This window comes from Macaca nemestrina, chromosome 19 (genome assembly GCF_043159975.1).
Source record: "Macaca nemestrina isolate mMacNem1 chromosome 19, mMacNem.hap1, whole genome shotgun sequence".
In the NCBI taxonomy this organism is placed as follows: Eukaryota; Metazoa; Chordata; class Mammalia; order Primates; family Cercopithecidae; genus Macaca; species Macaca nemestrina.
This window is the reverse complement of record NC_092143.1, coordinates 69857049-69884913: the sequence shown is the minus strand read 5'-3', so window position 1 is coordinate 69884913 and position 27865 is coordinate 69857049.

Genomic DNA, 27865 nt, shown 5'->3' with positions numbered 1-27865 from the left:
TTTATTTAGTGTTGAAGCTCGTGAACTTTGGAGGGAGGTAAAGCTCTGTGACCTTTGAGTAGGTTTCAGTTTCTTCATCTTTAAAATGGGTGTGGGATTTAGAGTGAAAATCAGAACAGCTAAACAAGTAAAGCACTTAGCACTTGGATGAATAAAGATTATTGGTGGGGGGTGGTGGCTCATGCCTGTAATTTCAGCTCTTTGGAAGGCTGAGGAGGGTGGATCACTTGAGCCGAGGAGTCCAAGACCAGTCTGGGAAACATAGCAAGGCCTTGTCTTTACCAAAAACACAAAAGTTGGCTGGATGTGGTGGCTGGTGCCTGTGGTCCCAGCTAACTCGGGAGGCTGAGGCAGGAGGATTGTTTGAGCCTAGGAGGTCAAGGCTGCAGTGAGCCATGATCGTGCCACTGCACTCCAGCCTGGGTGACAGAGTGAGACCCTGTCTCAAAAAAAATTATTTCTATTAGTATTATTAAAAATATTTCCGCTAATCCCAGATCATATTATCCAGACCAAGGCCCTAGGAAAGTGAGGATTTTATCTGGCTCCTACAAATGTCACCATGACAATCAGCAAGTGATAGTCATTGATAATGTAACAGCAGTTAACCCCAAAATTTCTGGAAGTTTTTTGGAGGACTAGAGAAATAACAAGAAAAATCTTGGCCTGGAATATTCCAGAAGATACATTTTGAGGCTGAAAAAGAGAATTGGAGGAAGCCTGAACTTTCCATATCCAAAAACTTCTTTGGTCAAGAGTCCCATTTTTGGTTCTCCCCTGGAGTCACTGGGGAAATTATCTGCCTTCTTTTGGGTCCTGGTTTCCTCCTTTAAAAATGGATCTTACGATATAATGTTTACAGCCAAGAAAACAATTGAAAAAAGAAAGTAAAAATGGAGAGGTTACCTTGAAGATGTCTTTACCTCTGAGATGCTTGGGGAAGACCTCAGTTGGGACTGGTTTCAGCAGGTCATCCATCCATTCACTACCAGAAAGGAAACCAAACAGAGCCGAGATAAGAAATTCCCTTTCAACAAATATCTTGTTATTATGCTGATTTTCAGTCACATAATCAGTCTAAAAGCAAATCCCATCTCAATGGAATTTATAAAAGGATTAGGAAATGGAAAAAAGAGGGATATGTTAGCAAACTCATTTGATTAAATTTAAGCCCATTTCCCTTCATCCTTTACTTTTTTTTTTTTTAACCGAAGAGGGTGGAGAGCACAAACAATTCACTGGCTCTCATGCTTGTATTTTAGGTTTCTCTATTCAAGGCTGGCTGTGTAACTGACCTGCTTTTAAGGGGCTCATTGCTTCGGTCATAATACTGAAGGAACATAAAGAATCTCTTTAGGTGTGGCCTCCCTTGATGTTTCAACAACAAGAAAAACCTAAGTTAGGGCAGGACACAAAGACTCTTTCAGTCTCAGTCCATAGGAAGGACACGTGTCACTTGGGCTTGCAGTAGAAGCTATGGGCTTGATGGCTAAAGCTGTTTTCTGCTTTGCTCTCTTGTTTTATTTTTTCAGATTATTGCTAGTTCCAAATAATTGAACTGTGTCAAATGAAATTCCACTCAATCTTTTTTTTTTTTTGATGGAGTTTTACTCTGTCGCCCAGGCTGGAGTGCATTGGCATGATCTTGGCTCACTGTAACTTTGTCTCCCCGGTTCGAGTGATTCTCCTGCCTCAGCCTCCAGAGTAGCAGGGGTTACAGGCATGTACCGCCATGCCTGACTGATTTTTTTTATCTTTTTTTTTTTCGTATTTTTAGTAGAGACGGGGTTTCACCATGTTGGCCAGGCTGGTCTCAACTCCTGACCTCGGGTGATCCACCTGCCTAGGCCTCCCAAAGTGCTGGGATTACAGGCTTGAGTCACAGCGCCTGGCTGGAATTCCACTCAATTTGATTAGCATGTAGAAGAGTTCTTTTGACTTCTGTTCTCCTAGATTGAGCAGATTAAATATATTAAACAGTGCTGTTGTCTATTATAAAATAGCCACATCCAAATCTCTGCCTTCAGATTTGGCCCAACTCTGGGTCAGGTTCTCCTGTATGATAGTAAGGGATTTTGAAAGGGACAATGTCTAGGTTTTCATCTTCCACTTTTTGTTTTAACCTTGGAGAATCTGAGGAGGTAGGGCGTTAATTAATTTTACAATGGTACAGACATCTGTGTAGCCCCTCATAATGTTGAAGCACCCTCACAGCCACAAAATAAATGTGTTCTTGTGACAGTTCTCTGAGGCCTGTCCTGTGAGCATCCTTCTTGTTTTATTTTTTTTGAGCCAGGGTCTCACTCTGTCACCCAGGCTCTGGAATGCAGGAGCACAATCATGGCTCACTGCAGCCTTGAACTCCTGGGCTCAAACGATTCTCCTGCCTCAGCCTCCTGAGTAGCTGCGACTACAGGTGTGTGGCACCACATCCGGCTCACACTTCTTTTTCTGACAACTTATTTGTGTGTGCTTTATAATTTTCAAACTGCAATTTTAATTCTCGCAGCAAATTTGTAATTTTAGTGTTATCATCATGATTTAAAAAAGAATAGGCTGGGTGTGGTGGCTCACGCCTGTAATCCCAGCACTTTGGGAAGTCAAGGCAGGAAAATTGCTTGAGGCCTAGAGTTGGAGACCAGCCTGGGCCACATAACGAGACCCTGTCTCTAGCAAAAGAAAAAAAAACTGGGCCGGGCGCGGTGGCTCACGCCTGTAATCCCAGCACTTTGGGAGGCCGAGACGGGCGGATCACGAGGTCAGGAGATCGAGACCATCCTGGCTAACACGGTGAAACCCCGTCTCTACTAAAAAAATACAAAAAACTAGCCGGGCGAGGTGGCGGGCGCCTATAGTCCCAGCTACTCTGGAGGCTGAGGCAGGAGAATGGCGTGAACCCGGGAGGCGGAGCTTGCAGTGAGCTGAGACCCGGCCACCGCACTCCAGCCTGGGTGACAGAGCGAGACTCCGTCTCAAAAAAAAAAAAAAAAAAAAAAGAAAAAAAAATTGAACACGGCTCCCACTTGAGTCCAAGTGTTGAAGCTGTAGTGAGCCATGATTTTGCCAGTGCACTCCAGCCTGAGCAACAGAGTAACACCCTGTCTCAAAAAAAAAAAAAAAAAAAAAAAGAATACTTGGAGATTTGCTGTTTCAGTGGCTTCCCTGAGGCTTCCTGCTGGCTAAGGTCTGCCCACTGTGGACCCACTGCTCAACCCCAGCTCACAGGATGATCCCAAGTAGTTCTGGCTCCACATGATGCCAACTCTACCAGTGATCTGCTTCTGAGCCTCTGGACCTCAACTGTACTCTCTACTGTACATTTCCTCACACCCTGCCAAAGAGCTCACCTTAGAATATTTCATCAGCTTGCTTGCCTGCCAGTCTCCCCTCTAAGTTTGTGAACTTAAGGGCAGGGACTGCCTCCCTCTTTGCTTCTCTAATGCCCAGAATAGTGCCTGACACGTATGGGCACTTGGTAAGTGTTTGTCAATGAGCAAATCAATAAGTCCACCTCACTAGGCAGATTCCAAAGCTTATAAAATATTTTACAGATACTACAATTTTTGTATTTAAATGTTTTGGTATAAATTAGCATTTTGACTATTCCTGATAAGGAGAATTAAAATCATTCATGTTTCCTTAGATAATGTTGTCCATTCACTCCCATCTAAGTCTCAGAATCTTATCAATGAACAAATATTTGAGTATCTACCATGTTCAAGGCACTGTGCTAGGCTCTGTAGACGAATCAAAGAAACACAAGAGGTGAACCCTTCTCTTAAATAATTTACAGCTTTATGGCAGGACTGACTATTCTTTATTCACTCAAAGGTCTTTCCGTGGAGTTTAGAGTACAAATAATAGTCATGGGTTGAGAAGAACCATGAGAGTGCACACGAAGCAGGTTTGCAGAACGCCATCAAATTGTCCATTTAGAGCCTTCTATTTCAAGACCCTCAACTATGGCTGGTTAGGGAGATGAGCATAATCTTCAGAAGTTAATTCTCCAGATAAATAAAAGGGACACTGCAGAAGCTTACATGTTACAAAATGCAGGAGACAAGGAAGTGTGTGGCATAGTAACCCTTTCATCTTCAAGGCGAGAAAAATATGGCATGGTCCAAGACAAACAAGCTATAAATTTCAGGCTTGAGCCCCACCAGAGCTGCCTCCTAAATACGGCCCAAATCAAGGCTGTCAGGACTGAGTCACTTGCAAGTCACACAACATGAAAGAGGAGATCTCTGCAGCCAGTATCAGCCCTCAAGCTCCCAAGGGCTGGTCCTGTCTCTCCCAATCCAACTTAAACTCTCAGGGCTCCAGCATCGGAAAGTGACAAAGTAGAAAATTTGCAGAGGCAGACAAGAACACCTTACAAGCCAGGGGGAATGGGGTCCTCTTGGAGCCAGAACTGTTAGTTGTAAAACTCTCAGAGCCAGACAGAGGGAAGGGAACAGATTTCTTTGGGGTTCTGTTGTTTATACTTAAGTGTTTGTACTTAGAAGACCACAATCGGCCCATAAAGGCCTTGTCAGTAGAGATTATAAAGAGAATTACTTTGGTGTAGCCAGACACATCTTCTGTTTTTCTTTATTTTCTTTTTCTTTTTTTTTTTTTTTTGAGATGGAGTCTCGCTGTGTCTCCCAGGCTGGAGTGCAGTGGCGTGATCTCGGCTCACTGCAAGCTCCGCCTCCCGGGTTCACGCCATTCTCCCGCCTCAGCCTCCCAAGTAGCTGAGACTACAGGCGCCCGCCACCACGCCCGGCTAGTTTTTTGTATTTTTAGTAGAGACGGGTTTCACCATGTTAGCCAGGATAGTCTCGATCTCCTGACCTCGTGATCCACCCGCCTCGGCCTCCCAAAGTGCTGGGATTACAGGCTTGAGCCACCGCGCCCAGCCTGTTTTTCTTTATTTTCTTTTGAATGTCTTAACTTTTCTATTTGAACAGTGTCAGAAATTGCTTGTATGGTTCTGCAGGCTCTGCCCTTATATGTATTTTAAACAGTGACAGCCAGCATTTACTAAATGCTTATTACTGCCAAGCACTGTTCTAAATGCAACAACTGTGGAGGTGGGTACTATTATTATGACTATTGCAATTCCCATTTTACAGATGGGAAAACTGAGACAAAGAGAAATTGAATACAGCTGGTAAGCAGTGAAGTTGAGATTTGAACCCAAGCTCATGTCTCCAGAATCTGCCAGCGTAACCTCTAAGTTCTGATGGCTCTCAACAGCACAGCTGGGGCAGTTTCATATGCATAACAAAAAGGAAACTAAACCATGCAGTAGACAATTCTTTCTGAAGCTGTACTTGGAGACTCAGATTCTGAGGGCACAAAGACAAAATAGATTAGTGGGCCAGTTCGGATCCTGCCTGTCACCATCCAAGATGTCAGAGGGAAGAGGGCAGTCTGTTCTCCCAACCTCATGATCCCAGTTGCAACTTGCTTGGCACAGTCATGGAAGAATGGAGCCTACTCCCAGAGGGACTGAAAGGGCACAAGGGTGTTGGGTGGTGGTGGGGAGTAGAGGCAACTGAGGTGTCAAATGCTCTCAGAAGAGATAAGCCAACACTGGTTGGTGTAAGCTATGGAATTCTGTCTAGCGTTTAGAAGCAAGGAATTTGAAATAGATACACCAGCATATATTCAAAAAGCATATGGCTGGGTGCAATGAATCATGCCTGTAATCCTAGCACTTTGAGAGGTGGGAGGATCGCTTGAGGTCAGGAGTTTGAGGCCAGCCTGGGCAACATAGCAAAATCTCGTCTCAACAAAAAAATTTTTTAAGAAGTTAGCCAGGTGTCCTGGCACATGATCGTAGTCCTAGCTACTTGGGATTCTGAGGTGAGAAGATTGGTAGAGCCCAGGAGTTTGAGGCAGCTGTGAGCCATGATTGCTCCAGTGCACTCTCTCCTGGGCTGCAGAGTGAGACCCTGTCTCTAAATTGAAAAGAAGAAAAAAAAAAAGGGAGCCAGGTGTGGTGGCTCATGCCTGTAATCCCAGCACTTTGGGAGACCAAGGCGGGAGGATGGCTTGAGCCCAGGTGTCCCAGACCAGCTTGGGCAACATGGTGAAACCCTGTTTCTACAAAAAAAAAAAAAAAAAAAAAAAAATTAGCCAGGCCTGGTGGTACATGCCTGTAGTCCCAGCTACTCAGAAGGCTGAGGTGGGAGGATAGCTTGACCCCAGGAGGATGAGGCTACAGTGAACCAAGATCATGCCACTGCACTCCAGAGTGCAGACTGAGAGCAAGACCCTGTTTTAAAAAAAAAAAAAAGTGCAGCAAAGGAAAAAGTATAGGGTACTATGAAATCATTTAAGAAGTTCTGGTCAGGCATGGTGGCTCATGCCTGTAATCCCAACACTTTGGGAGGCCAAGCTGGGTAGATCATGAGGTCAGGAGATCGAGACCATCCTGGCCAACATGGTGAAACGCCGTCTCTACTAAAAATACAAAAATTAGCCGGGAGTGATGGCATGTGCCTGTAGTCCCAGCTACTCAGGAGGCTGAGGCAGGAGAATCGCCTGAAGGAGGTGGAGGTTGCAGATCATGCCACTGCACTCCAGCCTGGGTGACAGAGCAAGACTCCATCTCAAAAAACAAAAAGAAGTTCTGAGCTTACTCTGTTACTCTGGAGCCTTTACAGCTGTTAAGCTACTAAATAACTGAAAGTTAAGTTAGGGAGCCAAACCATGAACACTTAAGTAGCAGTGGCGTCCTTAACAGTGGGAGTGAGGATACCAGGAAGCAAATGCGTGCTGAGAGCCGGCCAGGTCAGAGGTCTCTGAACAGAGAGCTGATGGAGGTGAAGAAGTAAGCGGGTAGCAGGGCTGGAGTGAAGCCCAACACAGGAATACAAAGGATCCATCCTGGGTCCACCAGAGAAAGAGGTCTATGGGGTGCCCAGGCTTGCCCCATTTCTTCTCTCTCTCCCTTCCTCCCTCCCTTTTCTTTCTCCTCTTCCTCCTTTCCTCCCTTCTTGATAGTTCCTTCTCTACAGGAGTTTTACCCAGTCTGGTCCCAGACTCCTGGCCTCAAGTGATCTTCTTGCCTCAAGCTCCCAAGCAGCTGGGATTCAGGCACCCCGCTACGCCCATGCCCCACTTTCCGATAAACATGGCCATCTCATCCCCCACCTCCACACTCACTGCTAGAGACACTGCTCTACTCCCCCAGACTGAGGTGGTCCCTGGTTGTTTTCAGTGGATCTCCATTAGCCAAGATGTTATCAAAATTTTCTTCCTGTAATTTATATTGGACCGAAATAGGAGTTTGCTTTCATTTTCCACATATAAAACGATCATACTATATTTTTCAAGCTACACCCACCCCTCCCCGGAAATTCTGAACCTCCTCAACCCCACCCCGCCTACCCCCAGCTGTGGGCCCTGATTTCCCCTGGACCATTGGTTGCAAAATAAGTAGTATGGATGGGTGGGTGGAGGAGATAAGATCCTCTGGGAGGTAGGTTAGAGCCAGATAACAGAGGGCCTTAAATGTTGCCTCGGTGGCTGGGCGTGGTGGCGAGAACCTACATTCACAACAGTTTGGGAGGGCGGGGTGGGAGGATCACTTGAGCCCAGGAGGTTGAGGCTGCAGTGAGCCATGTTCGTGCCACTGCACTCCAGCCTGGGTGACAGAGCAAAACCCTGTCTCAATAAATAAATAAATAAATAAATAAAATGTTGTCATGGTAACCACCCTCACCTGAGGCACACATTCTTCTTATATGAGGTGGGCAAAGGAGGGTCATTTAGGATGGCACAGGAGTGAAGTGAGCACACTTCCAGGGGACCCTTTGCAGCTCGGTTCTTGTTGGGTGGGGAAGAGGTGGTCTGATTTAGGAAAAAACTTGCTTTGGTCAAGCCGGAGACTGAAGAGATGGGTTTTCCATGAGCTCTGTCTGTGAGCCCAGTGGCTTTTCTTACCCCAGAAAAACCAGGAGAAAAGGATCTTTCCCAACTGCGGGATCCCTCAATTCTACTCCTGTAGGAGGAGCTGATACATGGTTTTTAGTTCTAACTTGGTATCTGCAGGTAGTGCTTGGGGGGACAGCGGTGGGAGCGCCTCTGTAAGCCATTTTCATATTACAAATGGCAAAACAAAATGCGTTGACCTGAAATAAGAATGCATGAGTTATAGAAACTCAGGGCTGGGTGCAGTGGCTCACGCCTGTAATCTCAGCACTTTGGGAGGCCGAGGCGGGCAGATCACCTGAGGTCAGGAGTTCAAGACCAGCCTGGCCAACATGGCAAAACCCCGTGTCTACTAAAAATACAAAAATTAGCCGAGTGTGGTGGCAAATGCCTGTATTCCCAGCTACTCAGGTGGTGGTGGTGCACACCTGTAATCCCAGCTACTCAGGAGGCTGAGGTGGGAGAATTGCTTGAATCTGTGAGGTGGAGGTTGCAGTGAGCCGAGATCACGTCACTGCACTCCAGTTCCTGGGTGACGAGTGAGACTCTGTCTCATAAAAAAGAAAGAAAAGAAAGAGAGAGAGAGAGAGAGAAAGAAAAGAAGAGAAAAGAAAGAGGAGAAAGAAAGAAAAAGAAAGAAAGAGACAGAAAGGAAAGGAAGAGAAAGAAAGAAAGAAAGAAAGAAAGAAGGAAAAGAAACGAAACTTGGTTATTTGCTTTGGGTTTGAATTGTATCTACCCAATATAGTGACACTGGTCATCTATGCTGATTTCAAAGATGTGTTACTTAAATTCAGTTTATACTGGGCACAGTGGCTCCCGCCTATGGTTCCAGCTACTTGGGAAGCTGAGGTAGGGGAATTGCCTTGAGGCCAGGAGTTCAAACCAGCCTAGGCAACACAGTAAGACCCCATCTCTAAATTTTTTTTTAAATTTAAAAAACAATAAAAAATACAGTTTGTTTAGTGGACAGGATCTTTCGGTAAATTAATTCCATGGATAAACAATAATATTGATAATAATAATAATTCGTAGTCAGTCCCCTTTTCTAAAAGGCTTGATTAAGAGGAGAACAAAGTTCACATGGGAGAGTGGCATAAGCCTGGCAAAGCTGCCTTCTACCCAGGGAAGCACCACTGTCAAGGTCACGGCGTCTGGGAGAAAAGAAGGCGAGGCAGTGGTGCTCTGTCACTTGTCTCTAATTGTTGCTGAGTGGCAGCCATCAGTTACAGTTAACCTTTGGAACACATCCTGAGTCTCCATCAGGCTTTCTATCCAAATTTGGCATTAGTTGGTACCTATCTGTTGATCCACAAGCAGTACTGTGTTTGCAAGGAGCATGAAACCCACTTCCCTATCCCTGCCCCCTACTCCTCTCCCAACTCAGAGAAACCACATTCAGCTTAGCCCTGTGCAGGAGTTAGCCTTTAATCTCATTAAATTTCAATGATAGGAAAGACTTTCTTCATCCACCCAGTTTCCCATCCATTCATTCAACACATCTCCATTGTGCAAGGTAATGTGGAGGATGTGTGGGCTTCCGTCTCTGAGCCCAAGGTCTATGAAGTTGAAGTTAGCAATACCAGGCCAACGAGAGTAGTGAGGATGATGATTGACACCATGACAATTTCAATGATGAACTGTAATTAGCCATTGTTTGGAGGAGGCTGGTGGTTAGAAGCCTCCTGAGTCTGCAGGCTAGGAGAGGAGCCAGGCAGGTATGGTGCCCAAAGGAGACAAAGCCTGAGCAGGGCTGTAACCAGGACAGAGTAAAGAAGCAGTATGCCTGGGTGTGATGGCTCATGCCTACAGTCCTAGCAGTTTAGGAGGCCAAGGCAGGAGGATCACTTGAGCCCAGGAGTCCAAGGGCCCTTCAACACTTAGCCTTCATCCTCTAAAACCCCCAAGGGCAACATGGTGAAACCCCATCTCTACCAAAAATACAAAAATTAGCTGGGCATGGTACACATCTGTGGTCCCAGCTACTGGGGAGGCTGAGATGGGAGAACTGTTTGAGTCCAGGAGGCAGAGGTTGCAGTGAGCTGAGATTGTGCCACTGTACTCTAGCTGGGGTGACAGAGCCAGACCCTGTCTCAAAAAGAAGAAGGAGAAGGAGAAGGAGAACGAGAAGGAGAAGGAGAAGAAGCAACATGATCATGATCAGCCACTCCAAGGGGTGGACCTCCCTACAGCTTCTGCTTATACACCTGAATATGGGTATCCTCCCATCTCCTTTCAAGAAATGGATCAAGCATGGATCAGGAGTGCATGGCATCCTTATGCACTTTGGTTTTCTGTGCTGTGGGTGTCTCAGCTGGTCGTATTTGGGGGCCAGAGATCCAAGGGCCCTTCAACATTTAGCCTTCATCCCCTAAAACCCCTAACGTCTGGGAAATTGAGCTCCTGACAGGTGCTGCCTGCCAACAGAGCAGTTGCCTGGGTTGCTGGGAGGGTCGGAGGCGGGCTTCCTGGTGTCAGCTAACCTCAGTGCTTTCTAGGAGGCAGTGAGTGAAAGTCAGTGCACTTGACTGAGCACAACTCCCTGGGTTCTCTCAGCCTTCGCCAATGGGCCAGCCAACCGGAGGCCTATAGACATGTGCTGCTCTTGGGTGAGCAGGAAGGAAAACAGGGGCCCCATTGAGCACCTCCCAAGCTTGCTCCCGCTTGGCACCTAAAATAGTCAATTTTAGCTGATCAGGTTCATTTCGCAACTCGGTTATGTGATTCCTAAGCATTACCTCTTATCTCGAAACAGAGGTGTGAAAACAGAACCGACTTGGCACAGACTGGCTGCCTGAAGGAGGGTCTTTGTGTGAGGCTCTGTACTTGTATGGTGGAAAAGAACACACAATGCTGGCCCGCATCTCCCCCACTTCCATTCATTTGTCTGAGAGCAGACCCTGCCCTACCCACATTACAAAGTATCTCTGGCCCCTGTAGAGAGAAGAGATAGCACTTGTGCCACTATGTGGGTTTGGCCTCTGCCTGGGGTGAATCTGCAGCCCCACACGAACAACTCAAATAGCTCGTGGATGTTTCCCAAATGTGTAGTGAGGCTTATTGCACAAATATGCAGGTGGCACCATGGCCCTGCCCTCTTGGGAGAGAGAAGCAAGATGGCGCCATGCCAGCAGCCTCACAAAGTGGCGTTGTTACCTCTCCTTTAGATGTTCCTGTGTGGCTTCGCTGGCGCAGAGGAGGATCTGTTTAAGCCTACTGGCTCATATTGATCCTTCTGGGGGCGGGGAACGACAATGCTGGCCTCTGTTAGTCTCTGGAGCATGCTGGAAGTGCTCGGCCCACCCCAGAGGGTGTCCTGTGATCCCTCTTGGTTGGTGTGATACTGAATTACACCCCTGGAGGGTGAGCTCATTCCTGGACTCAGAAAACAAGTTTCTGACGAGGATTGGGGTAGAAGAAAACCTCTAGGTATTGGGTTCTTTGAGAAGCCCATTGTCTCCTTGAAGTGAGTTGAGGGCACTGTTTTTTCAGAGTTGGGTCTCTGGAAAACAGAGAAGTCCTCAGGCTCATCTAAAATATACATGAAATGTCTCCAGGGATATGTTGGAAAAAAATTTTGAAATATACGTAACAGTGAAATCTGTGGGGTTTAAATATAATACATCTTTTCCCCAAATCCTTTAAATCATAGTTATGATCTCTTATTTTGAAAAACTTCAGCTGTCGTTTTGCTGTAGCTTTTGTTTTTCCCCTTCAGAAAGACTGTGGGCATTTCGGGCCCTGTGTCCTGCTAAAGAGGTTATGAACTGAGTAAAGGAAAGCAGAGAGGGCCGTCCGCTAGATCAGGAGACAGGGCCCAGGACAGAGAGGGCCTTGGGAGCAAACGCCCTGCAGGGCCTGAATTGCCAAGTCAGACTTGTGTCTCCTAGGGATCATCCTCACCCCAAGGCAGAGCCCTAGCATGTGCTCCCTGTCACCTTCTTCCAACACTTTCTTCTCAGCAGACTGAGGGATCTACTGTAACTCTTCCCTGACCTGGCTTCACCAGTACATGACATTAGCAAAATCAGTCTGTTCTCCAGTGACCTTCAATAAACTTTTTTTTTTTTTTTAATAGAGATAGGGTCTTGCTATGTTGCCCAGGCTGGTCTTGAACTCTTGGGCTCAAGCAATCCGCCCACCTTGGCCTCCCCAAATGCTGGGATTACAGGCATGAGACACCATGCCTCTTTATCCCCACATCTCTACCTGCTCCAGCCTCACCTCCTGGTAGAATAAGGCACAGAATCCACACCCTCCTTCTGCCTTGGACATTCTCCAATTTGGCTTCAGAAACCCTTGCTGAGTCCCTATATGCAGAACCCTGGGACAACTTAGCCTACATCCTTTTCTCTAGTCAGCTTCCTTTCAATGCATTCTCCACCCCGTAGCCAGAGCGAGTTTTCTAAAATGCAAATCTGCCTGTCATTCCCCAGCTTAAAGGGTTTTAATAGTTTGTAGAGTTTATGAGAAAAAGCATAAAGCCCTTTGTGTGGCATTCAGAGTCCTTCAAGATCTGGCACCTTCTTCCCTCTCTTTCTCTCTCCTTATCGTGTGCACACCAAGTTTCTTCCAGCCAGATCTGCTCCATGTTTCTGGCTGGCTTTCCACTGTCCCTGGGCCCTGCACAAGTGTCCTACTGTGCCCAGTCTCTGCCTCTGCTTCCAGGCCGTGAACAAGCAGGGGGATGTCTTACTTACCTTCCTATCCCCAGAACTTCACCAAATACAGGTGGCAAAATACAGGGGCTCGGAAGTTGTTTGCTGTGTCATTTTTAACTGGAATCTTTCCTAATATGTATTATGTACCTTTTTAAGCAAAGTGAACTCAACAAAATGTAATTTTTTTGGCTGGCTCAGTTGTTTTCCTGCATAGACTGTGCTAGATTGCAATTGTATCCGAATACTGTGTAGCCCTCATGTTCCAAACTTGGGAAGGAAAGGAAAGCATATTTAGAGGGTGATTTTGTATTAACTAACAGCTTTTACAAATGAGTTGGACCAAATGTTTCCACTTCTAGGCCCTGTATTATGGAAATGAAATTTTTGAGATCAAAATGCTGGAACTAACGGTTAAAAGGCCCAGCCACATTGATACCGCCAAAAACTATACAGCTGTTATTAAGGGGAGAGAAGATTTGTATTTCTTTTCTTTTTCTTTCTTTCTTTCTTTCTTTCTTTCTTTCTTTTTTTTTTTTAATAAGAGACAGGGTCTTTCTTTGTTGGCCAGGCTGGAGTGCAGTGGTGTAATTCTAGCTCACTGTAGCCTTGAAATCCTGGGCTCAGGAGATCCTCCCACTTGAGCCTCCCAAGTAGCTGGCACTACAGCCATGAGCCACCATGCCCAGCTAATTATTTTAATTTTTGTAGAGATAGCGTCTCGCTTTGCTGCCCAGGCTTGTCTCAAACTTCTGGGCTCAAGCCATCCTTCTGCCTCAGCCTGCCAAAGTGCTGGGATTACAGGTATGAGCTGCCATGGCATGCTTGGCCAATTTGGGTTTTTGCATGTAGGATGTCTATGGTATCAAGTGGTGAAGAAAGTGAATTAGAGAAAAATTGAACAGTAGCGTCCTCAAACATTCACGCGCAATTTTTTTTGTATGTATACAGAAATATTTGGAAGGTTATGCATGAAATGGAAGGCCATGTCCATTCCTGGGACTGGGTTATAGAAAAGAGTGGGAGGGGCTGGGTGCGGTGGCTCACGCCTGTAATCCCAGCACTTTGGGAGGCCGAGGCGGGTGGATCACGAGGTCAGGAGATCGAGACCATCCTGGCTAACACGGTGAAACCCCGTCTCTACTAAAAATACAAAAAATTAGCTGGGCGTGGTAGCGGGCGCCTGTCGTCCCAGCTACTGGGAGGCTGAGGCAGGAGAATGGCGTGAACCCGGGAGGTGGAGCTTGCAGTGAGCCGAGATCGCGCCACCGCACTCCAGCCTGGGAGACAAAGTGAGACTCCTCAAAAAAAAAAAAAAAAAAAAAAAGAAAAGAGTGGGAGGAATTGTTGATTTTTACATATTTTTCTGGAGTGGCCTCAGTGCTGAATTACAATGAGGTTCAATAAGGGGAGCATAGGATTAGGGTCAGTGACCTCAAAGCTTTAACATTTTTTTTCACTTTATTTATTTATTTATTTATTTATTTATTTATTTATTTATTGAGACCGAGTCTTGCTTTGTCACCCAGGTTGGAGTGCAGTGGTACAATCTCAGCTCACTGCAACTTCCACCTCCCAGGTTCAAGTGATTCTCCTGCCACAGCCTCCCAAGTAGCTGGGATTACAGGCATGTGCCTCCATGCCTGGCTAAATTTTTTTTGTATTTAGTAGAGATGAGGTTTCACCACGTTGGTCAGGCTGGTCTCGAACGCCTGACCTCAGGTGATCCACCTGCCTTGGCCTCCCAAAGGGCTGGGATTATAGGCATGAGCCACCACGCCGGGCCAAAGCTCTAACATTATTAGCACTGGCATGGCTGGTTTTTCTTTCCGCCTTCTGCCTGTTTTCTGTTTGCCAGAGGTCAATGTCCTGGCTTCTACAGACCCTTCTTAGGGCTACTTGCGTTTAAATAGGAGATCCTGGGAGATGGACAAGTTCTCCCAAGAACCCAGGTTCTGGCTTGCCAGTGGTGAAGGAGACTCTTTTGGTCAAGCGACTTCCCTGAAATTGCCCATGGGGTTGGGCCTGCATGGGTCTGAGTTTCAACAGCTCTCAGCTGAGGTATGTTGAGTCCTGCAGCAGCAGCACTTTGCCCCATCGATTATGCTGTTGGAAAGTAAGCCTGGGTTAGGGTTCAAGTGCAGATGTGCAATGGGGAGGAGGTGGAGGAACAATATAAATGCTAATAGCCACCATTTGCTCAGTGTTTATTGTGTCAGCACTGGGCAAAGTACTTTACAAACATTCCCACATGTGACTGATGATTAAGTTATCTCTGTATAAACTATAGATTTATTTTATTCTCTTTATTTTTTCCCCTGACTTGAAAGTTAAAGCTTGCAGATGGTGAGTGATGAGGGCAGGATTTGAACCTAGGGAGTGGAGAGAGAGGAAACAGTCTAGTTACTGTAGTCACATCACGTGGGAGACTCATATTTGAAGATGCCTCCAACAGCATAACCAGAGCAAAGCGCTGCTCCCGGGTCCACCGCACTTCAACCAAGAGGTGTTCAAACTCAGACCCACACTGGCCACCCTTCACCATTGGCAAGCCATGATTCGGGTTTCTGGCAAACCTTGCCCATTTTCTAGGAACCCCTGTTTAAAGAACACAAAGGGACAGTGTCACATGTTGAAAAGAAGACAGACCTCGAAGACTGATGTCTGGTTTAATCCCCATTCTGTGACTTGGTAACGACCCAGGGCAAATTACCTCCGTGAGCTTTAATGTTGTCATCTCTAAAGTGGAGTGATAATCCCTACCTCACAGAGAAGTGATGAAGAATAAAGGAGTTGGTGTATGGCAGGCAGGAAGTCCTCCTTGGCACTTAGGATGCTAGCTGCTGGTGGTGGGGATGTGGATAGGACTTCATGCTCTAATAATCATGAGCGAGTGTCCTCGAGCACCAGTCACCAGGTCCTTGTGCATGCATGATCTCATTTGACCCTTACCATAAGCCATCAAGCTATCTCTCTACTCTCTTTAATTGCCCTGCTTGGGGCAAGAGTTGTTTACATTCAACCCTGTTTACATTCAACCCTGGCTTCCATTTACACCTCAAATGGCAGGAATCTGGCTTGAACCCACCACTCCGTGGGCCAAGGTCTGGCCAAGGTCACCTATAGTCTGCTCCAGGCAAATCTGAGCTGAGCAGACACTTTTCAGTTCCTAGCTTCTTGAGCATTCTTCCCTTCACTTCTAGGGTTTTCTTCCTGCTTCCCCAGGTGCTTCTCTGTGTCTTTCATGGGCTTCTAGCCCTCTATGGCACCTTCCTTGTTCTTAATATTTTTGAAACTTGCCACATTCTCTTTACTCAGCTGCTGGAGTAGTCTTCAGATTTGATGACGTCATTTCCCTGCTCTGTGAAACCACCCTTGGCTCTTAGCATCAAGACCACAGTCCTCAGTCAACATGGCCCTGAGGCCCCTGCCCTCAGGCGCCTTGCATCTCCAGTCTCATTTCAAAAATGAACTTATCCTTGGAATTCTCAGTTCCATCACAAGTAACTGAAATGGGTCACTCCCTCAGTCCTCAGTCAGGTTTCCTATGCTTTGGCTCTTGCTGCCTCTTCTGCCTGGAACGAATAAGCCCCCACCCTCCAGCCCACCCACGACCATTTGTCTGGCTACCTGGTCACCCTGGCCCAGCTGGGATGTGTCTTCTCTGTGCCCCAGCAAAAACCGTGTGCTACCACAATCCCAGTCCGCATCCCACGAGAAGCTGGCTCCTCTACTGGATGGCCTTGGGAGCAGGGCCAAGACTTGCTCAGCCCTGTGTTCTCAAGCCCCTAGAGCACAGTGCCGGGCACCCAGGACAGCTGGGCAATACATTTTACTAAATGGAGACTTACCTGCTTTGTACAGTCCGTGGCTTGAAAGTTAAGCCTGATGTAATTTGAATGGTTGGCCTTTAATATCAGAGAAATTAACTAGTTCCTCTAGAATATCGATTAACAGTCACTCCAAACGGGATATATGCTCCATCATGTATTATTGGTTGGTGGAGAGTTGCCAGGGTGGTGGATCAGAGGAAAGAATGTTTTTTAAGATACCCACCTCCCCAACTTTCCTCTAGTTCATGCTATTTCTCCTCTTGCTAAGATAAAATGAAACCTCTGCCTTCTCTCTACTCTTATTATCTATGAGCGCTGGTTGGAAGGATTTCTTAGAGAAAGCGGTGAAATGCCCCATGCAGTGCCAACACAGGACTCTCTCTAGGTTTACAATGTGTAAAACCCCTTCTCCTTTGTTGCCTGTCCTAAACAGCAGGGAGATTCATTTAAGAAGAACAAGGCCTTCAGTACTTGTGGACTGAATCACAGGCACCAAGGCCTGGTAAGTCCTAGGTGTCCCCCAACTCTGCAGGTTCTGCCTCTCCTTGCCCACCTCCTATGCCCCAAATTTCCAAAAGGTACAGCTCATTCCTCCCCAAAAGTCCCCAGTCAGCTCCTGCTAGTTACCAACTCAGGCTGTGCTTTGGAATCATCTGGGAGTTTTGCGGGGTTTTGTTGTTGTTGTTGTTCGTTTGTTGTTGTTGTTTGTTTTGCGAAAGAATCTTGCTCTGTTGCTCAGGCTGGAGTGCAGTGGTGCCATTATAGCTCACTGCAACCTCTACATCCTGGGCTTAAGTGATCCTCCCACCTCAGCCTCCCAAGTAGCTGGTACTACAGGCATGTGCCACCATGCCCAGCTAATTTTTTAATTTTTTTGTAGAGATGAGGTCTTGCCATGTTGCCCAGGCTCATGCCTGGTATTACAGATGTGAATCACTGAGCCTGGCCCCTCATGGTAGCTCTTTATGGTTATTGGTGATGTACGTCCCCTAGTAGACTGTCTGCCTCTGAAGGATGTCTGTAGCATAGACCAAAATGGCTTCAGTGTTGTTCTTAGTAACTATTAGTTAGACTGAATTCAATGGAAACCTCAGCTGCTTCTGGATTCTCCTGAGTTGTCCAGGAGTTGAATCCATCCTTTCCTCCTCCACGCTGGGCACCTTTTCTCTTTTGCCCTGATAGTTCACCCCTCATGAGGTGGGCCGTACCAGCTGCAGTAGGTCCAGTTTGGCTCAAATATTAATTGCAAGATTGCTTCGGGGGCCTATGAATGCATTTGGAGTGGTTCAGGCCAACATAGATGAGAATACAAAAGCCATGAACTGAACTCTGCTTTGCAAATAGATTGATCAATTGATGGACCTCACAGGTTTTGTTTTAAATTTTTTTATTGATACATAATAGATATACCTATTTTGGAGAGTACATATGATAACTTAATACATTCATAGAATTTGCAAAGATCAAATCAGTGTAATTAGGATATTCATCACCTTGAATACTTTTCTTTAAGCTAAAATATTTGCTTTATTCCCTTCTAGCTATTTCAAAATATACCATAGATTATTGTAAACCATAGTCACCTTACTGATTTATCAAACACTAGGTCTTATTTCTTCTATCAAACTGTATATTTGTAACCATTAATCAACCTCTCTTCATCCACCCTCCTCCTCCCCTTTCAGCCTCTAGTAACCACCAGTCTATTCTCTAACTTCATGAGATTTACATTTTTAGCTCCCAAGTATGAGTGAGAACATGTGATATTCGCTTTTCCATGCTTGGCTTATTTCACAACACAGCAACCTCCAGTTCCATGCCTGTTGCTGCAAATGACAGGATCTCATTCTTTTTGATTGCTGAATAATATTCCATTGTGTATACCTCAGCTTTTCTTTTCTTCTTTTTTTTTTTTTTTTTGAGACGGAGTCTCGCTCTGTCGCCCAGGCTGGAGTGCAGTGGCCGGATCTCAGCTCACTGCAAGCTCCGCCTCCCGGGTTCACGCCATTCTCCTGCCTCAGCCTCCCGAGTAGCTGGGACTACAGGCGCCCGCCACCTCGCCCGGCTAGTTTTTTTTTTTTTTGTATTTTTTAGTAGAGACGGGGTTTCACCGTGTTAGCCAGGATGGTCTCAATCTCCTGACCTCGTGATCCACCTGTCTCGGCCTCCCAAAGTGCTGGGATTACAGGCTTGAGCCACCGCGCCCGGCTGAGCTTTTCTTTATTCACTCATCCGTTGATGGATACTTAGATTGATTTCATATTTTAGCTACTGTGAATAGTGCTGTGATAAAGATGGGAGTGCAGATATCTTTTCCATATATTGAAACTTATAGATGTTATCCTAAAAATTTAAGTCTCCCCTCAGTCTGAACTGCTTTGTTATCTGGAACTTCCTTTTTCAAACCCAAAGCTGCCTGTCATAACCCCAACCGGTTCCTATTGCTTGTCTTTAAATTTTTCATCCCAACAGGCCACCAGCCCTTCTGCTATAAACTTGCTCATTCTTTTTGTTTTGTTTTGTTTTGAGATGGAGTTTTTCTCTGTCACCCAGGCTAGAGTGCAATGGCCCAATCTCGACTCACTGCAACCTCTGCGTCCCAGCTTCAAGCAATTCTCCTGTCTCAGTCTGCTGAGTAGCTGGGATTACAGGCATGCACCACCACACCCAGCTAATTTTCTATTTTTAGTAGAGACAGGGTTTCACTATGTGGGTCAGTCAGGTCTCGAACTCCTGAACTCAGATGATCCGCCTGCCTCAACCTCCTAAAGTGCTGGGATTACAGGCGTGAGCCACCGCGCCCGGCATACTTGCACATTCTTAAGTCCCTACTCTTTCCTGGCGATCCTCCCTTACCTAGAATGGGTTTCTTATCACCGAAAGCATCCTATCCACTGTTCAAGGTCAAATTCAAATGTCAGCTCCTGGGTGTCCCCAGCCAGAAATGATTCCCTTCTTATTTGTGCTTTTAAGATAACTATTTTCTTACCATTTAATTATTCTTCACTCAGTAAACATTTATTGAGCACCAAATATGTGCCAAGTTCACTTATCCATTCTCTCACTCCATATGCTATTTTTTTTTCTTTTTCTTTTTTTTTTGAGACAGAATTTCATTATTGTTGCCCAGGCTGGAGTGCAATGGTGCAATCTCGGCTCACTGCAACTTCTGCCTCCCGGGTTCAAGCGATTCTCTTGTCTCAGCCTCTTGAGCAGCTGGGACTATAGGCACGTGCCACCATGCCTGGCTAACTTTTGTATTTTTGGTAGAGACGAGGTTTCACCATGTTGGCCAGGCTGGTCTCAAACTCCTGACCTCAGGTGATCAGCCCACCTTGGCCTCCCAAAGTACTGGGATTATAGTGTGAGCCACCATGCCTGGCCACTACATATGGTACTATAATTACTTGGCTCTTATATGAGGGCAGAAGCTGAATCTTGCCTGCCTGCCCTCCCTCCCTCCCTCCCTCCCTCCCTCCCTCCCTCCCTCCCTCCCTCCCTCCCTTCCTTCCTTCCTTCCTTCCTTCCTTCCTTCCTTCCTTCCTTCCTTCCTTCCTTCCTTCCTTCCTTCCTTCCTTCCTTCCTTCCTTCGGTGTCTCACTCTGTTACCCAGGCTGGAATGCAGTGGAGTGGCAAGATCTTGGCTCACTCTAAGCTCCGCCTCTGGGGTTCACCTCATTCTCCTGCCTCAGCCTCCAGAGTAGCTGGGCCTACAGGCACCCACCACCACACCCGGCTAATTTTTTTGTATTTTTAGTAGAGACAGGGTTTCACTGTGTTAACCAGGATGGTCTCAATCTCCTGACCTCGTGATCCACCTGCCTCGGCCTCCCAAAGAGCTGGGATTCCAGGCGTGAGCCACAGCACCAGGCCAAATCGTGTTTCTTTTTCTATGCGTTCCCCTCCAGCCCTTCCTCCTAAGAGCAGTGCTTTTCATATGGTTGTGTGCAACAATGTGGTTGACTGAATTGAGTGTTGTTGAACATGGTCTTGGCAGTGTGAACTACACACATGTTTTTTTCTGTATATGAGTAATGGTATTTATTTTGACCTATCAAAGCTCTGTAAGGCATGACATCTATAGAACTTTGGGAAGTGACTTCAGAATGAAGGGAACCTCCAGTAAGGACACAGAGTGCCACCCTCCAAATCCTTCCAGCTGCGCCTACAGTGGATGAGAAACGCTTTCTCCAGAGTCCACCTCAGACATGAAAGTCTGAGTTGTTTGGTCACCAATCACGATGGCTTCGCCACTGTCCTGCCTCCACTCTCCACTCACCTCATGCGAATTGTGTGTGGCTCTGCCTGCCAAGGTCGATGTTCTACCTGAACACACATTAGCTGATATTCTTTTTTTTTTTTTGGATAGAGACTTGCTCTGTTGCCCAGGCTGGAGGGCAGTGGTGCAATCTTGGCTCACTGCAATCTCCGCCTCCTGGGTTCAAGCGATTCTCCGGCCTCAGTCTCCGGAGTAGCTGGGACTACAGGCATGTACCACCACACCTGGCTAATTTTTTGTATTTTTAGTAGAGACGGGGTTTCGACTGTTGGCCAGGCTGGTCTCAAACTCCTAACCTCAGGTGATCCACCCTCCTTGGTGTTCCAAAGTGCTGGGTTTCCAGGCATGAGCCACCGTGTCTGGCCATATTGGCTGATGTTCTGATTTGAGTCGCTGGAGTGTTCCCTACTGGGCTCATGTGTGCGTGTGGAGCATGGGTGCAGCCCTCCACAAGTCTGTTCCGGGGATGGCTGAAATCCCCCCAGACTCTCTTGCCAGACATCTCCCGTGGATTCCCTCTGCTTGTCTTTCTCTTGACCTTTTGCTAGTCATCAAAGGGTTTTCTGACAAGGTGTTTGCTTTCTCTGTGACCAACTGAGAGCGCTATTTGGTTTCCTGAGAACTAGATTAGGATTTTTCTAACTTTTAGAAAGGACTCCTAAGCCCATTTTTCTGAAAGGCTAAACAGAAATCTCTCTCTAACACTGATTTCAAATTCAGAACACAACAAATTCCCAAGCTCCACACCGTTCACAAGGTCTGTCTAACGTTTGCAAGGGCAAGTTCTGTCTGTCTTTTTCCTTGGCCTCTTGGATAGCACTTTCAGCCCTATCAGGGACTTGTCAAGGTGAAGAGAATGAAAGATTGAGTGAGAGACATAGTATGAAACTGTAACAAAAGCTGGAGAAACGGAATGTTGCTGAAGGGAAGGTGGCTTTGTGCAAAATGTAATTGCTGTGGGAAACGGTTTTCACAAAGTCAAGATGAATTGGTGTGTTAGTACAGAGATTTTTTTTTCTTTTACAAATGATCAAGGAAAATGGATTTTTAAAATGTAAACATTCCCTTGTAGTATTTACAGCTTCTCTAATATAGGAGGACAAAGGTCTCAGAGCTTAAAGTAAAAAATGCAGGAACAGGGAGATAACAGCTCTTTTACAGTTTGATTGTAATCTAAATATAACAAGAAAATCACTCTATACATAAGACATCGTGATGAATAAATATCTGGGTGAGGAGATTATTGAGTCTTTTTTCTTTTTCCTTACTTGCTCTTTCCTAAGGAGTTTTCTTTCTTTGAGAAAGGCCTTTGGTGATGAAGATAAATAGTGGTTGAATGAAAAGCCAATGTTGGGCTTTGCTGATAGAGGGTTTTGGGGAAATGATTTGTCAGGGCAGAGAAGCTAATAGATGAAATGTGAAACCTCAGAGATCACCCGGTTCAATCCTTCATTTTACACATAAGAGCACTGAATCCAGGCAGGTGTGATTTGAGGAGGCACAAAGCCTCATCTCACGACATTTCAGGACCCTATATGTCCTATATGACACAGAAGAAATACACTTATTTTTCTACCAAACTGATGTCTTAATTAAAACCTTCTATTGGCTGGGTGTGGTGGTTTATGCCTGTAATCCCAGCACTTTGGGAGGCCAAGGCTGGTAGATCACCTGAGGTCAGGAGTTCAAGACCAGCCTGGCCAACATGGCAAAACCCCATCTCTACTAAAAATACAAAAATTAGCCAGGCATGGTAGCGGGTGCCTGTAGTCCCAGCTACTTGGGAGGCTGAGGCAGGAGAATCGCTTGAACCCAGGAAGCAGAGGTTGCAGTGAGCCGAGATGGCACCACTGCACTCCAGTCTGGGTGATAGAGAGAGACTCCAGCTCAAAACAAAAACAAAAACAAACAAACAAAAAAACCCACGCCCCCCAAAAAACACCCTCCTAGGGAAGAAATCCTTGAATTACTTCCATAATGACTTCTATTCTCTTTGAGACCAGCCTGACCAACATGGAGAAACCCCATCTCTACTAAAAATACAAAATTAACTGGGCGTGGTGGCGCATGCCTGTAATCCCAGCTACTGGAGAGGCTGAGGCAGGAGAATCGCTTGAATCCGGGAGGTGGAGGTTGCAGTGAGCCGAGATCGCGTCATTGCACTCCAGCCTGGGCAACAAGAGCGAAACTCCATCTCAGAATAATAATAATAATAATGATAATAATAATAAATAAAACTCCATTTCAAAAAATAATAAATAAATAAATAAATAAATAAATAAACAAACATAAATAACAGGTTTTCTATTTGCCAATAGAAAATCTGTTATTCAGGGAAGGTCATTATTGCCCTGGGCATCGAATTTCATGTTTAGTGAATTTTGGCTATGCTGGTTCTCACTCTTGTTGATCCTTGAGAGGTTTCTGTGCCTTTAGGTTTTGCTCCCAACCGCTAGTCCTTTGTCTTAGTCAGTTTCAGCTGATTGAACAGATCTATCCCATACACTGGGTGGGTTACAAACTACAGAAATTTATTTCTCACAGTTCTGGCCACTGGAAAATCCGAGATCAAGGTGCCAGCAGATCTGGGGTGTAGGGAGGGCCTACTTCCTGGCTCACATCTGGCCTTCGTCTCGCTGGATTCTCACACAGTAGGAGGTACTCTCTGGCCCTCTTTTCTTTTCCTTTTTTGTTGAGAGGGAATCTTGCTGTGTCACCCAGGCTGGAGTGCAGTGGCACGGCCTGGACTCACTGCAACCTCTGCCTCTTGGTTTCAAGCGATTCTCCTGCTGTAGTTGGGATTGCAGGCCCCCGCCGCCACGCCTGGCTAATTTTTTGTATTTTAGTAGAGACCGAGTTTCACCATGTTGCCCAGGTTGGTCTTGAACTCCTGAGCTCAGGCAATCCGGCCCCCTCGGCCTCCCAAAGTCTCCACTTTACAGGCATGAGCCACCACACCCGGCCACTGGGCCCCTTTTCTAAGGGCACTGATCCCATTCATGACCAAATCACCTCCCAAAGTCCCCACTTCCTAATACCATCGTATTGGGGATTAGGATTTCAACATACAAACTTTGGGGAGACACAAACATTCAGTTCATTGCATTGCCCCAAGCTCTCACTGCCTCCATAGGAAAGCACTTGGTAAGCAGTTGTGTGGGGCAGGGCTGCGGAACGGCGGGTTTTCTCTGTGCACAAGGCACAGGTCTACAGGCTCAGGCTCCGTTCCACAGTCAGACTTCTCACTGCTCCACTAGGCTCTGTGGCTGCTGACAAGCTCTGTCCCCTGGCACCCGCTCCGGTCTCAGCGGTCGTTAACACTGTTGTGGTGTCCTTTATAAGAAGCGTGAGCCACCGCAGGCCCAGGAGGCCCAGCGGTGAATCAGCAGCGTTCTCCTTCCAGGGAGGGGATGCCCAGCCACGCTCCCTACTCCTTGCACGGACTGAATGCAGCAATTCTTTCCTAGCTGCTCACCCGCCAGCCCCTCAACCCACAGAGCTCTTGAGGGCAGTGATTGGATCTTATTTATTTATTGGATCTTATTTATTTATTTGGTTATTTTTATTTTGGTGTTTTTGTTGGTTTTGGGGCTTTTTTTTTTTTTTTTTTTTTTTGAGACAGAGTTTTACTCTGTCGTCCAGGCTAGAGTGCAGTAGCTCGATCTGGGCTCACTGTAACCTCTGCCTCCTGGCTTCAGGCAATTATCTTGCCTCCGCCTCCTGAGTAGCTGGGATTACAGGCGCATGCCGCCATGCCTGGCTAATTTTTGTATTTTTAGTGGAGATGGGGTTTTGCCATGTTGGCCAGGCTGGTTGCGAACTCCTGATCTCAGGTGATCTGCCAGCCTCGGCCTCCCAAAGTGCTGGGATTATAGGCATAAGCCACCACTCCCAGCCCATAGGAGGTTTTAATTAGGACACCAGTTTGGTAGAAAATTTTGTATTTTTAGTAGAGATGGGGTTTCACCATGTTGGCCAGCCTGGTCTCGAATTCCTGACCTCAAGTTATCTGCCCACCTAGGCCTCTCAAAGTGCTGGGATTACAGGGGTGAGCAACTGCACCCGGCCTGTGTCTGATTTGTTTCTGCATCCCTGTATTTAACCAAGGGTGAGTGTTTAAAAGAGGTTTGTTGCATGAAGTGATGCTCAGTGGCCATTTGCATCTATAAAGAAACAAAACAAAACGCTTGCCTTTCTTTCTTTTTTTTTTTTTTTGAGATTGAATTTTACTCTTATTGCCTAGACCGGAGTGCAGTGGCCTTATCTTGGCTCATTTCAACCTCTGCCTCTCGGGTTCAAGTGATTCTCGTGCCTCAGCCTCAGCTGGGATTACAGGCGCCCACCATCACATCTGGCTAAATTTTTGTATTTTTAGTAGAAATGAGGTTTCACCATGTTGGCCAGGCTGGTCTTGAACTCCTGACCTCAGGTGATCCACCCATCTTGGCCTCCCAAAATGCTGGGATTACAGGTGTAAGCCACCGCGCCTGGTTAACACTTGCCTTTCACGTCAATCATTTATTAATGAAGCAGTCATTGAGCCCATCCTATGGGCGGATGCCAGAGTAGTACTAGACTTGCAGTCTCCACTCTCAAAGAACTGCCAGTTAACTAATTGACAAATAGAATTGGATAACTTAATCAAAGTGTACTGACCAGTGGTGGCCTCACGATGGGGACTAGACCCTCATCTTCATCAGAGGCACATTGGGAGAAAACCAATGGCATGAAAGTCATGTTGGATGTTGTGGCCATTGATAAAGTATGGTTAGCATTAGGTACAGTGCAGGTGAAAAATAATGGTTGGTATAGCCATTCAGTGCCTAATTGTGTTATATCCTTTGTGTATCTCAAAGCATTTTTCTTATAGAGGAGAAAAAGACTCAGAGCTTTCAAATCAAAGAACTTGGCATCTCAGACACTTTTCCAATGTCTCCCCTTGGTTATGAAGACAACTTCTTGTCTCCTGAGTCCTTCTCTGTTAACAGTTTTCAAGAAATTATCTAAACGAGTTTCCTGGGATGTGGGTGTGATGGCTGCGGGGCACGTGAGTTTATGTCCTCCCGAATAAACTGCCCTTGACAAGAGATGCTTTGTGTGACACCAGCAGCTAAACTTGTAAAACGTGTTCGAAGCTCAAAATATATCATGTTTTACCTGAGAAAATAAGCGATCATATGAAATGTGTTGGAGAATGCACCCTGCTGCCTCTGCAAAATAGTAGAGTGGAGAGCAAATTCTGTCCATGCCTTGCCAGCTTTCAGGAGGGAGATGCAGGCAGGGAGATCTTTGTTTGCTCAGCACCGCACGCCAGGCCATGCCCGTGACAGCCCCAAATGCGACTGTGAATAGCAAGTCTATCACAAGGGTTCTCAAATACGAAAGTCGAGTTGGAACAAAGAGCAGGCACCAGCCAGACTTCCTCTGTTAAAGATTATCCAACGCGTCACCTGGGTGCCAACATTCCCATAAATCCCAGCAGCTATAAGCAGCTCTCTCACCTAGTGTAACTGAATGGCTTTGAAACCCTGCCGGGGACCTCGTGGCATTCCATGAAACGACCTCATCACAGGGGAATGAACTTTATCTTGAAGGCTGTAAGTGTGTTTGCTTGAAAGATGATTTACCACGCTCGACAATGACCAAATGTCCTGAATTAAACCTGATCCTCGTGTTATAACTCTGAATCTCACAATCTCATCGAGAGGAATAGATCAGCTAGGGAAGTGTAAATCTCTCTGGGATGGCCTTTCAGTGAATTGGAAGGCTGATTCCCAGTTGGGCAGAAGCAAAGACAGGAGGGTTTCTCAGTGGGGACGAGCAGAAAGCAGTGCCTGTCAGAGGGACAGGTTGACGGAAGCTCCCTCCCAAACTCTGCTCCATCTTCCTCCCTCTACGTCCTAAATTTTTGTCTCTTTATCTTTTGGGAAGTGAGGCTTTCAAGGGTTCATGATTTGTGATAGAGAACATTAACACCCCTTTCTCCCCGCCTTTTTTTTTTCTCACTCTGTTGCCCAGGCTGGAGTGCAGTGGCATGATCTTGGCTCACTGCAATCTCTGCCTCCCAGGTTCAAGCAATTCTCCTGCCTCAGCCTCCCAAGTAGCTGGGACTACAGGCACGCACCACCAAGTCCAGCTTATTTTTGTATGTTTAGTAGAGATGGGGTTTCATCATGTTGGCCAGGCTGGTCTTGAACTCCTGACCTCGTGATCCACTTGCCTTGGCCTCCCAAAGTGCTGGGATTACAGACGTAAGCCACTATGCCTGGTCCCGCTTCTCCCTTTTCTAGGCCAGTAGGAGAAGCCAGTCACTGTGGGCAGAGCAGCCAGAGCCCTCCCCAGCTCTGTCTTCCTTACTCTCTTTGCTCAGTCCCTAATGGCTTCCAAACATACAGCCTGGTTCTGAGAGGAGAATGGCCCACAACCCTTGCTGAAATGTCTTCCCTTTGCTCTAATTGCTCCAGGGCACTTACAATCCTGTTAAAGGATAGGGGCTAATCCATGGAAACCATTTGGGAACACATAGAAGACAACAGAGTTCAAAAGAGGGCAGGAGGCAGGGTGCTGACACATTCTGAAAGACTGTATGGAAGGTAATCTTTGAGACTCCAGCAGTGAGTATGGCTTGGACAAAGAGAAGGTGTTTTAGATGAGGAACATGTCATGCCATAGATAGGTGGTAGGTACATGCTAGTTTTATAGACCTCGATCTTTTGTGCTGTTTTGTTGAAACTTGTGCCAGGGCTGGGTGGTTTAAAAGTAAGGGTTGGGCACGGTGGCTCACTCCTATAATTCCAGCACTTTGGGAGGCCGAGGCCGACAGATCACTTGAGTCCAGGAGTTTGAAACCAGCCTAGCCAACATAGTGGAACCCTGTCTTTACTAAAAATACAAAATATTAGCCGAATCTGGTAGTGCCTGCCTGTAATCCCAGCTACTCAAGAGGCTCAGGGAGGAGAATCGCTTGAACCAGGGAGGTGGAGGTTGCAGTGAGCCAAGATCGCACCACTGCACTTTAGCCTGGGTAACGGAGGGAGACTCTGTCTCAAAAAAATTTATATTTATATAATAAAATAAAAGGCCGGGTGTGGTGGCTCACGACTGTAATCCCAGCACTATGGAGGCGGGTAGATCACTTGAGGTTGGCAGTTTGAGACCAGCCTGACCAATAT